We start from the raw sequence: 13099 nt of genomic DNA, 5'->3' as shown, positions 1-13099 counted from the left end.
CAGAGGCCTGGAGGACTTCACGAAGTACGCGCAGGAGTCAACGTATTTGGCGACAGAGGTGGAAATGCCGGGCCAGAAACAGCACGTTTTAATGCGGTCATAGGTCATGTGAAAGCTCAAGTGGCCAGCCGTCACGTCGTCATGAAATGCTTCTAAAACTTGGAGTCGAAGTGAGCAAGGTATGACTGGGACCCATCGGTTACCGGAAGGATGGTAAATCAATCGAAATAACCCTCCACCTTGAAGTTTAAAACGTGAAAGTTGTCGTCCTAAGCGACTGTTGGGGGGTCGTGCTAAGCCAGTGAGTCGGTCGATCAGCGTACGGCAGTATGCATCAGTACGTTGGAGCCAGACGAGGTTAGTCAACTGAGGCAAGAAAGTCAACTCAGGCAACCGACTGTATACACCGGGCTACTGGGCGTGTGCTTGGACGTTTGGCTAGATGGAGAAGTACAGACCGAAGGTGAAACATGAACGTTTGGCGATAGTGGGAAGCGCGACAAAGCATCTGCATCTTGATGTTGTTTGCCGGACCTATATACGTAACAGTGAAGTCATATTCCTGCAAGCGCAGTACCCATTGACCGAGGCGTTTTTCAGAGAGTACAACCAAAAGAGAGCATGGTGAACGGTCACAATTGTGAAATGGCGGCCGTAGGGATAGGGCCGAAAGTTTTGTATTGACCCCACGATGGTTAGGTATTCCTGTTCTGTGATGGTATAGATTGCGCTCAGCAGGAGAAAGAGTACGACTTGCATAAGCCACGACTTGCTCTTCAGACTTCTGATTCCGCTGCAACAGGACAGCGCCAATTCTATGCCCAATTGCATCAGTGTGTATAATAGTAGATCTAGGCGGTTGCATCGAAATGACGGAGCCCTGGCCCTGACGTGAGAAATCTCCTTGAGGGTCTGGAAGGCGGCTTCACAGTCGTCTGACCACACAAAGGACGCGCTCGAAGTCTGAAGTTTGTGTAGAGGTGTTAGCCATGTGGCAAAGCAGCGCCATTAAGCGTGAAATAAAAGTGGCAGTTTCAACCGAAGGCAAATGCATTGACAGCGATAGCAAGGTCTAGTGCGCTTGCACTCATCGGATGGTATCCTAACTATACGCGGGTGCGACACGTTGGCGCAACACAGCATGCAAGGAAACTCCTATACTGGGCATGAAGGAACAGCGCCCTGGCTGCTATCCAGGCGTGTCACGACGCTGGTGTTATGAGGAGCGTCGCCAGTGCCGGCGTCGCACGACGATGTTTCACGAGATGAGACCGACGCGCAACCATCGGCCCTCGTCAGCGCTTAGACAACGTCAGCTCGTCGTTTACTGACCGTCCCGCTCACATTAGTGCATGTACACAGCAGCTCAGAAGGAATGCTATAGTAGCGGCGTGCTCTCCACGCTCATGCCAGCAGCGGAAAGCAGAACGCTACCCTGCAACTCCGCCACCGAGGTGATTGAGCGTAGCGTCCACGGTGCGCCCACTTCGCTTCGTCGTTTTTGCAGCAAAACGCACTCCGCGTCTCGGGAGACCCATTAACCACACGCGCGCGAGATGCGCATGCGCCGTCGAGCGGAACAGCACGACAACGGTGGCGGCGACGCGAATGCGCCCAGAGCGTCCGCATAATTGCTATCGCAATAACTTTTTTTTACTCTGCACTGGCTGCTTTACGAAGTAAGTGAAAGCTGCACGCAGCGCAGCCAGCTATAAGTGGTAGAGGTCCAGCAGCGGCTCAGCTTCATGAAATTAATGACACCTGCTGAAGGAACCCTCACAGCTATATAGCAGATGAGTCAGTTTTTTAGTGTTAGTTTTCAGTGTAGATGTGACGCCACCCAACATGAGATGGGGTGTAGCGTAAATTGAAGGGAAACTGAGACTTCCACCCAAATGTAGCAATTTGCTACAATGGAAACCCAACCGGGTTCCTCGAAAGGGTTGCCCCGGAAAGGCGGTGGTCCCGGGTTCGAGTCCCGGACCAGGACGAATTTTTCTTCAACTGCGAGACCTTCTTTCGAGGAACCCGGTTGGGTTTCCATTGTAGCAAATTGCTACATTTGGGTGGAAGTCTCAGTTTCCCTTTAATTACTTATCTCCACCTAGCGGATTTCCGCTGAACTATTACATCAAAGGTGTAGCGTAAAGTACTTTAATGCTGGCACGGGCCGTTCTTGTTTTGCTTTATATCCTTGGAACGGTCGTAGTGATAGACCAGGCGGAGAACTTCCAAGCAGGCAGTAAAGGTGCAGAAGGGCTCATGGTAGGGAGGCGGGAGCAGTTCAGTTAGGTACTTTAGAAAGATGTGCCAACGAGAGGATGTTCCGGGACTCTATGGGGACATATCGCACACGAGTACAATTTAACTCCTGGGATCGTAAAATTGGTAGCGAGATGCGCCTGCTTTATGTTAGTGTGCGCATAGTTGATGCTCGAGAAGGAAATTTTGCGGACGAATAAGAATGGGTTGGAGCGCATATGGCAGGCACTCCCATGCCACGATCGGCACCTTACCATTCTAGTTGAAAAGTGTACACTAATGGCATTCTGCCGGTACCAGGTTATAGGACGGAAACTTGGAGGATAACAAAAAAAGCTAAGGGCAGCGTATAACGACGGTTTGAATGGTAAGTGGAAGGCGTATAACCTTAAGAGGCAGGAAGAGGGCAGTATGTATTAGAACGGATGTAGCTGATAGTCTAGTTGAAATTAAGAGGAAGAAGTGAAGACAAGCATGCAATTTAATGCGCATGGGACAGATAACCGGTGGTCCATTAGAGTACCACGTGCATTATATATAGAGTACGCCCAGTGTTCTGCATGCCGGCCATGCAGCGCCGGCGTTCCCCGAAACAGCCCAGCCATTTGCACGCAGCCAGCGCTCCTGTGCGAAGCCGCGAGTTGGCACGACGTCGCCGCGGGGCCGGCCTCGTTGCCTTCCTCACCATTGTACAGAGAACTCTTTATCGCTCCGCCTCTACTCCGTAAACGGGTCTCGCGTTTACTGGTAGCTTGCTTCTTGCCGCGGTCTCTGGCTGCGGTCACGCGCACGAGACAAAGGGGGTCATGCCAATTTCGTCTATGTAGCAGCGCCTGCTCAGCGGCCGTGCTGCGGCAAATAATGCCCGCTGCTGTCCTCCCCGATTCCCCTCCACGTTCTTTTATTCTTCGTCCACACTCTGCCTCGCTAAAACCGTGCAACGTTGTATATAAGCTTGAGCTGGCGTAACGCTATTAGTATAGTAAGTTTGCGTAGCTGGTCGGGCGCACAAAGAAAGAAAGGCTATACCCCTGATTAATCGCGTGATTGGTTGCATCCACTAGCCAATAATGACAGGCGGCGACATCAAAGTATCCGACCGATCGCGGACATTTCTTGCGGAAAAATAACGTACGATATCGGCCTCTGATGGGCTAAAGCAGTATCGCATAGCCAGAATTTTATTTCAGAATCGTCATCAGCCCGCTCTTAATTTTGGAGTTCCTTATTATAGCGTTGCTATCTACATATTTATCTTTCATTGGTAGAGTGTTCTCGTAAAGACAAACAAAATTTTTGGAAGTGCACTGAAACAGCCCGCCGGGCTACGGCCTCTGGGCTATATCCTGCCGTAGCTTATGTATATGCAGCGCTGCACTTTTTTAGTGAGACGAAATAATGTGCACGTGTCGGGCCAAGGATGGCGCGACCACCGGCGCATGTGCGTGGCCCCTTTCTACCTTCTTCCGCCGAGCGACGTGCCTTCACCCTCGCCTCCCCATTGTCACCGCTACGCACACAGTTGCGGCAAAAATTTTGCACGCACCATTCACGCTCGTCGCGAGGCTAAGCTCCGTCGGCCAGAAACACTGGCCCATTATTCGCCGTCGCGTGAGAGGAGCTTAAGTAGCCGCGACACCGGAGACGGGCTGCGTGGCCGTGGCACTCGGTCGCGCGTGCACTGCAGTCGGAACGCGTTCGCCGCGAGGGTGGAGAGGGAGGGGAAACCAATTCTTCTCGAAGGAGAGAGAAGACGCTATTCCTAAGCGGCACATCAGTGGTGCAAATGAGGAGGAGGAAGCTGATAGCGCGGAGGGCTCGGTGTTTACCCCTCGCGCCAATAAAGAATATACGCAGGAGTACCACACACACTCTGTACGCGACGTATCACACGTTTCCTTCCGTAGCGTCGCGGCCTTCGCTCTTTTCGCAGTAGCTGTTTTCCCGTGGTCAATGGAGCGTAAGATGTTGGCTTCTAGCTGTCGTAGAGAGCGCTCGAGCTGGGTAGTATTTTTTTCTTTCATCCGTCTGGATTTTTTCATCATCATCATCATCATCATCGTCGTCGTCGTCGTCGTCGTCGTCGTCGTCGTCGTCGTCGTTGTTGTTGTTGTTGTTGTTGTTGTTGTTGTTGTTGTTGTTGTTGTTGTTGTTGTTGTTGTTGTTGTTGTTGTTGTTGTTGTTGTCGTCATCGTCGTTGTTGACATGTTAGAAGGAGGTGTTGGCGCACAAATACGGTGCCGGCTACTCCTTGGCTCTTGAATAGGTGGTAAATACAACATGCGGTTAGGTTATCACGTACAAATCAAAACAACAACGGGAAATTATGAAGAAACTGTCAAATCCATAATGCGAACAACACTATCACATAACACAGTGACGGTCGAAAGAGACACTCAAACAAATGTGGCTTTCTTCTCATTTTCTTTAAAGTGAACTTCCAGTTGACGCGATAAACAATGACACGTATTTTCTTGGGATTTTGCGTGACGGGAAAATATATAACAGTTTCAATTTTTTCCGCCCTGTTGAAATGAACACTTGCACACTTGAAATACTTGGACAGTTGACTCAAAGGGACTACCATGCTGTGCGATAATTAAATTTGTTCTGTCATTTCCCACGATCAAGTTGATGATATACAAATTAAGGTACAACTTCATTTTATTTACAGGGGAATAAAAAAAAAAGACCGCCTGCTGATCACGCTTAACTTACCAGACTGCGCCCCATATTTGGCTTTTCGTTAATGACTCCGGTTTCCGTGGCTAAAAAATAAAATAAAACCAGCATTTTTATACTTCAAACATCGATCAACATTCTATATCACTTTGCGGTCCTTCCGTGCACAAGTCGCAAGCATGACGACCGTTATTGGGTACTAGAAAGTGTCAAGCTGTCGAATGACAAGCTTTCTGTCACTACTCCATGCATTTTTTCATGCAAAAAAAAAAATGCCGAAACAAAAATGAAATGGAATTTCCTCCACGTTTTAACACCATCGTTCAGGCTGTTTCGGTAGAATGTGTCGTGTCTTGATAACTGTACCCTCCTTAATTTCCTCGCCAAATTTCTCCCTTCAGCCACCAGCTCAAACGTCGCGTCTTCTAACCGTGCTTCTTCGTTCCTTGTTTGTTCTCGGCTTCCTGCATAGTGCACAGCGTTTGCACTGCCACTGTGAATCTGCAGACATTCCAAATGAAGTTATTCCTGAAATGACGGTACTATCAGCCAAATTATCATAGTATCGATTCTGCAGTGTGGCATGCCATTCTCGCCACGTCGTCGTCATACAGTCATCTCCATGCCGTCTCGGTCATTCCTTCGTCGTCGAATACGTCGTATGTGCATGACCGAGGGCAACAAGGTTATCTTGACCAAAGCGGTCCCCATTGAAAATGTGTCCAAATGGGTCATGTGTTCTGTACTCGCAAATGGTCGCTGAGCAGGCACAGCGTTCTTCCCAAACATCAATGAAAGATTCGCTTAAACCGATTCTCACGGAGCGTGGGATCCGCAGATTTTTCAAACCCGAACCCCTCCATAATCACTTTCAGACTTAAGGCCCACTCAAAAATATGTAGCAGGTGACGTCCGTTGCCAGTATCGGTCACCTATAGTGAGCCGAATGCGAAACACAAACGTCTTGCCCTCCTCGTCGTCACGCCGTCGTCACGTTAGATATCGCTGTTCGATACTGCAGTATTGAAGCGAATGTGATCTTTAATTAGGTGGCGAAGCAAAAGGTCTATATACAGTAAGCTTTCATCTCCAAGCTTTTCCTCTCACATTACCAAGTGAATTAAATAAATTGTGGGGTTTTAGAACTAGACATGTCGGGCGCATAATGGACACCGCACTACGAAGAAGACGAAGCCAATATGGCGCAGCCTATATAGAACAACATAGCGCTCTCTGTGTGGTATACGTTCTGGTCGCAACGCGTTTATTTCTGAAGATCCCCAATTAGTCCAATACCACGTCGTTGTGCTGATTTAACGCCCCAAAACTGCTCAGCGGGCTATGAGAGACACCCAACGTTTCGGCAGCGCATGGATAGAAATATTTCTCCTTGCGTGAGAGTCATGAACCAACCGCTCGCTTGACTTTATCGTCACTGCTGAAATGTTGGCCTCCCAGAAACTGCCTCAGTGGTCCAGATATTTGATATTCGCTTGGAGGGAGCTCGGGACTGTACTGCAGATGAGGCAGTAGCTCCCAACTGCGATCCCGTAATGTGCACATTGTGCGGTCGCGCATCGTCCTGAGGATGGAGAACACCCATGGTCATTAAAACAGCCCGTTTCTTTCGGAACCTCACAGCGGTACTTGCTGTTGATGGTTTTTCCAGTGGAGTGGAAATTACTATAAATTATGCCGCATTAATCCCATCTTTCCACCCCCCCCCCCTCCCTGCACATCGCACCAAAATATGAATAATAAATGTTCGCCATGAGTTAACCTGGTGACTGTATCGCTCAAAACATTTTGGTATTGGGGAGTTCACAACATGCCTCCACTGTTTCGAAGCTTCTTTTTTATTGTGGCATCTTTACAGGACGCTCTTTACAGGACATATCTTTACAGGAAGCTCTTGCCTTTCATATGAAAACGCGATGTGAGCTCTATGGACGTTTGCAGCTTCCTGTCTCAGTCGAAGGCAGAGGATTGGACCATGCTCATGAATGACGTGCTCATGAATGATCGAGTTGACTGTTTCCTGGGAGATACGTGTCTATTCAGCGGGCTGACAAAATTTTATTCGGCGGTTTTCAGGGATTAGGCTCTCGACTTCCCGGCTTCTTTCGGGAATCACGACAGTGGGTGCAGAGGTGCTTCATCCAGCGTCGTGTTCCACTGACGCCGTCTCGAAACCATTTGTACCATTCAAATATTGTGCTGAGGCTTAGGGTTTCGTCACCATGCTGAGCTTAAAGCTTGACAAGAATTTCAGTCGGTTTTAGGCCTTCGTTCGTCAGAAATTTCTTCATAATGTGTTGTTCCGCTATTGCGTTCAGATGTTTCTCCGTTCTCTTGTTTAAGACGTTATTTCCTGTGCAAAGCGAGATCAGCACACCATGAATGGCGTGGTAGCCCCAAGTGCCTCTTCAGAGCAAGAAATACAGATGGTACTAGTGTATGTGCATACGAAATATCTGTTTGACTTGAGCAGAAAGGAAGTTCTGCCTGCAGCGTTTGAACGTCTCTTAAGCTCTCAGGTCGGGAGCGTAATTATAGTGCGGTCTTTATTACACATCACACCTTATCGGTGACACGCGCTGCCAACGCTAGGAGGCGCTTCGAGGGTAATGGTGGCAGAAAAGTAGGGAGACCACAAACAACGGAGATGTACAGAAATAGAGTTCCCAGTAATGGTTCAAAACGTTTGATGCTTGGAATTCTTTGTAGTTTTGTGTTTTCTCAAAAATATAGGTCTTTAGGCAAAATAATAAGAGCTTGGTGGCGCAACCCACCACCCCGTTTCAAAGGGGACGCTCATAGCATCCATCCATCCAACCATCCAGATCGTTATGGCCTCCATAAATGACGGCTCACCAACACTCTTTCATGGACCGGCTTATACGCAGCGTGCTAGAGCTAACTCTTTGCTCATACGACATTGTGGTTGGCATGATGTGGCCTCCCGATGAATGCTACTGAAGTGACCTTCGCCTTATCAGTATTCGGCATCTTGAAATAAAATGTGACCTAGTAAGTCTGTCAAATTGCCAAAAACAAGCCTAATGCATCACGACAGGAGGTATCTTGCATGTGCGAAATGAAAGGTTCGACAAACTAGATGACATTTCTTTTTTTAATCAAAAATCATATTTCATTGGGACACACTTTCCAGCGCTTAATTGGTGCATTTAGCGAACAGTAGCTTCTTTTTTTTTTTTGTCATCTAAGTAAACTGTCAATGTTCTTGTTTTTCAAAATATCTCATTTGGGTACCTAACTAATAGATATACTTTCTTTTTTGTTTATTTTAGGATCCCCACCATTGACCCTCACCCCTGCTTAGACCACTGACCCATCTTTTTCAATAAAGTTCATTTTCTCTCTATTCTTGTTTGGCGTAAACAATCCTGGAGTACCGGTCGTTAAAACATTAGCCGATATAGACGTTCCTACGCTCGGGTAACTTATTAAAGAGAATCTGGGGCCGAACTCACAAAGGTTTTCGTTCGTAATTGATATTTGTCATTGACTGGCCGCCTTGGCTGATAAGATGTCTAGCATCAGCATTGGTTGGAGTTTACTCTTACGAACAATTCTAGCGTATAAGAGATTTCGATGAATACAAGGCCTTGGTACTCCCGCGTTCCCCTTGCTTTCTTTCTCCGCTATTCTTTCCAGCAAACCAGAAACACTTTCTTGTTATAACCTTGCCTTTCCAATTCTATCTCTCTCTCTCTTTCTTTCTTTTCCGAATGTCATTGGTGTCACGTGTGATAGCACATGTCCACGCAATCATCCGGCGCTACAGATTATATGAGTTCTAAAGAGGCAAGCAAACCAAAACGAAAAAAAAAAAAAAGAAGAAAAAGAAATGAGGAAAGAAAACGCGTGGCTCTCTTATATCGTTCTCGCGGCATTTCTCATACAGAGAGCCTGCACCTCGTAAGAAGTGTTGCCAAAGGAACCATCTACTGTGTGCACGATTAGCGAATAGCCTTTTTGTATCCCACTTGCAGTCAAAGTACACGCGGGTATGCGCCACGCACCGAACCGGAATCAGACGAGACAAACCGCGTACTCCGCGTTATGTCCGATGCCAAGTAGAGCATATGTAACAGTATACAAGTGAAGGCTCAGCTGTAGTGTCTCTCTAGCGCTGTGAAATACTTCCAACAGCGACCGAGTTATTGCGAAAGAGCGCAATCAAAACGACGCTGCAGTAGCGAGAAATCATGCCATTGCTTCCAACTTGACTTTGCGTCGGGTATACGCGGTTGTATAGCATGCCAAGCCTAAAGTGACATCACCGAGCGTAAATAACGCGGCATAATCAGGCGCACTTGACAGTATACGGCAGGCCCGAAATTAAGGCCTGCCTGCGGAGTCTCTCGCAACATCAGGCATAGTCGAGCGCCGACCACCGCAGGCGTTCCCTTACACCACTTAAGGCATCCATCCACATCCACAGAAAGAGAGAGAGAGAGCGATTTCGGGACGAGGGGTTGCGGCACCAGCGCGCGCTCTGCGGTGAATGAACGGCATATGGGGTACGTGTGATGGGCGCCTTCTGAATCTCTCTGCAGCCTGCAAGCGGCGAAGAGGGGAAAAAAAAAAAGCTAAGGTCGTAAGAAACAAAGAGCCGCAAATGACGTCGGGCCTTGCCGGCCGCGATCGCGCGTACCCGTCTCCGGTCCCGGGAACGCGCCTTCCTTCTTCCCCAACTCCCCCCCCCCCCCTTTTTTTTTTTTTTTGCGCCACCGGAGGAGGAAGCCCCTAAACAAACGCCCATAAAAGACCGAGAACAACACGAATGACGAAAGAGGCAGAAGGAAAGGGTGAGCACAGAAAGCAGCGCGGGGAGAAGGCCCGACGGGGTCGGAGGATAGGGTTGATGTGAAAAAATTGGCGACCGGTCAGACAAAAGGAGCGCGCAGATCCCGATGGGGAAACGCTTGCGCACCTAAAGGCGCAGATGCATCCAAAGACAAGTCCGCACTGCCAATGACACCCCTAGAGGGTCAATGACATCGAGCTTTCTGCCGAAGACCTCCTCCTCGCTCAATTTGCCCCTTCCCTCTCCACCTTCATCTTTCTTTTATGGTTCTTTTTTATTGTCTTTTTTTTTCTGAATGTTTCAGGGCGGGCTTCCTTTCTTCCAGGCATTGAATACAACCGCGTCCTGCGACCGAACGTTGAATTCACCGGTCGCGATCACTCACCCCGCTTAACCGAAGTAACGAACTCGAAGGCGTTTCGTCCCCTGCTTTATGTAGCTGAGCCAAAAACTCTTTATCGAAGTGAGCACAAAGGTTAAGCGCAAATCAGCCATCTAAAATAGCTCGTTGTGTCTGACTTTGCTTTCTGTAATATTTATTCAGTCGCCAATGGAGAAAAAAATGTTACTTATGCTCCCCCCTTCCCCCCTCCTCCCTCCCCTAAAATATGAGAAGGTGACTGTAAATAAGTTGCATCAGTAAATAATCGCATACTGTAACAGAGAACTGAATTCACTAGATTCGGGATAGTATACTTCTTTAAGATGGGAAGATGAGCCACCTGGGCCGTGTGTGATCTTAAAGTCAAGTGAGAAAGCCAACAAATGCGCCAAGTTCTAGTGTCTTTCGTCTTTATGTCGAAGTGCCATCTGTACGGGCCAGCCTGGCAATCTTGTTTTATTGGTGCACACCTCCCATGCAATTTAGTCATTTAGCGTGCGCCAATCATGTCGTTCCGATGTTATTTATTTATTTATTTATTTATTTATTTATTTATTTATTTATTTATTTATTTACGTCTCATGAGGACTTATTAAGCCCACTGCTAAGCCACGATTTCTCAATCACGATAAACTTAATTATCGACCTCAGTTCTTGAGGTTAAGCGCAAGCGTAGGACAACTGAAGGGAACGAAGACACAGCGAAGACGCACCTCTGCGCTAAGTTCTAGTGAGGTTCTAGTTGCGCTCAACCTCAAGTTATGCAGTACCAACTAGCCCACCAGTCGATTCTCTTGAGCTCAGTTCTTTGAGGCTGGATCCCTAACCACGCTAGCTCATTATAGGAAACTTACGAAGCTTTGTAAATCGCTACACGTATACATGTGAGTATGTTCATGGAGTGGGTGGTGTAGCGTGATCACTAATGAAATTTGTTTTTTTTTTTTTCATATACATTAACATTTGAGGCCTGCAACCAGACTGAGCTCTCCATATCCCGTTATTGTATTCGTCTCTCTCTCTCTCTCTCCGCGGAACTCGAGCCTTGATTTACGCTGCTCGGGCCGCGACACTGTCTGCATCGGCCAGCCCTGAAGCCCCGAGGGCCTTTTTCCTATCATGGCTTGTGACACCGGCAAGGGATAAGAGAGGTGATGCAAAGAGCGCGGAAGTGTGCTAATCTGCGGTACACGTGTGCTTCTTCTCTCACCGTAGCACAGGGTATACTCTATATAGTCGTCATGCACACGTATCTCCATGCGCTTTCTTACGCATCGCGTCGTCCTCAAGAGTGTCACCCCACCAATGTTGGAAACGCTGGGGCCACTTTGTGCTGATGCTAGTACATCCCTAAAAGAAATATACTTTTGATGTAGTTTGCATGACATCTTTTACGATTGCAAGAGAACGACTGCGGGAGTGCGGGAGAATCACGTACAAAGACTGGAAAAGACTGCGGGGCAGTAAATGCCGTAGAAACACGTATACACGCCTTGACACTTGGAAAGCGTTAATCCTTGAGAATTGATGGGGAGATGAGACACAGCAGATCCTTCCCCGTCTTGCCCTCGACTGCACTCTGTACGCGCATATGGAAGCCCGTAGTGGCTATAGTAGACGATGTGAGGCGCCATCCGCGCTCACGGCCGAAATGGAGCTCACAAGCGCTTCTAAGAGGGAGCGAGAGCGTACTGCAGTCCGGCCGTGCATGCCACACTATGCGTGATTCAACCAGTGTAGTACATGAGGCGGCGACTTCGCTCGATCTCGCGGTATTGAACAAAACTCATGGTACCACAGTCTGCTTTAACAGATGCCGCAGAAGAACATCGTCCACGGCTCATGCCGGCAACTCAATCTCGAAGGTCGGCACCAGGGGAAACCCGGAGGAGCTGATGGTCGCCCGAAGATTCTAGCGCGTGCTATTACACCCAGTTGCATAACTAATTAAAAATAAATAAAGCTGCGTTACGATATGAACATCAAGTGAGTGGTACAAAATGACACGAGGTCGGTTATCGTGACCGAAGGCGGCTATGGTAATCAGCACTGCCTCCGATGGTGCTCGGTCGCCCTATCGCGCGTTCCTCGCCTTGTTCTGCCACGGCCTGCAGAAGCACTGCAGAAGTGGTCAAGCCTGGAGTGGCCACCGGCTTGGCCCGACTGGGACCCGGAAGGATGGTGCAGGAGGCACGGCTCCTCCAAAACGGTGCCTCCTTTGTATGGAAGGAGTGAAACGGCGCCCGTCGGCCTGCTGTTGATGCTGCTGCCGCTGATGCTGATGCTGCTGAGAAGAGAGGGGGAACGTCGCCACTTAGCCGTAATCACGGCGCCATCCATTTGGAGCCACGTCCAAGACAGCGAAGGGGGGGGGGGGGGGGGGTATGATTAGGCACGTCCCACGTGGGCCCGGCGGCCGATCCCCTTTCGTGGTCCGCAGCGAGGTGATGCGGCCGAGGAAGGCGCCAGCCGGACGCTTATCATTAATCCGGCGCGCCTTGCTCGCCCTAATGGATCAAGCGCCCCGAGCTCTGTCAACGGCCGACCCCGCGCCGAGGGAGCCAAGGTCGCCCCTCCTCGGGGGCCGCTCCTTGGACGCGCGTCTTGACCGAGTCTCTTTTAGCCGGTCTCCGCCGAAGACGTACGAACACATGTTGCCAGGGACAGGCTGCAGCGGTTCAAGGCGCTAGTGAAGTCAAACCACAGAGTTTCCTACAAAATTTACTAGAAGGAGCGCTCGCGCTGCGACCGTTCAGATACTATGGGAATGATGGTATGTATAGTGCATTGATTTGTCTACTCTTCGTGCCTGTGGCTTCAGACGTTCTTGTGCTGTTATTTATTACGCACTAGCTTTCTAAATTTTCAAGAACGCATTCGTATAACTCAACATTTCCCTGAAGATTTGCAAAGTCACAAAGTGGTTTGAAGCCTACAGA

This window comes from Dermacentor silvarum, chromosome 1, assembly GCF_013339745.2.
Source record: "Dermacentor silvarum isolate Dsil-2018 chromosome 1, BIME_Dsil_1.4, whole genome shotgun sequence".
NCBI lineage: Eukaryota > Metazoa > Arthropoda > Arachnida > Ixodida > Ixodidae > Dermacentor > Dermacentor silvarum.
The sequence above is the reverse complement of the archived record's forward strand: the minus strand, read 5'-3'. Positions refer to the sequence as shown.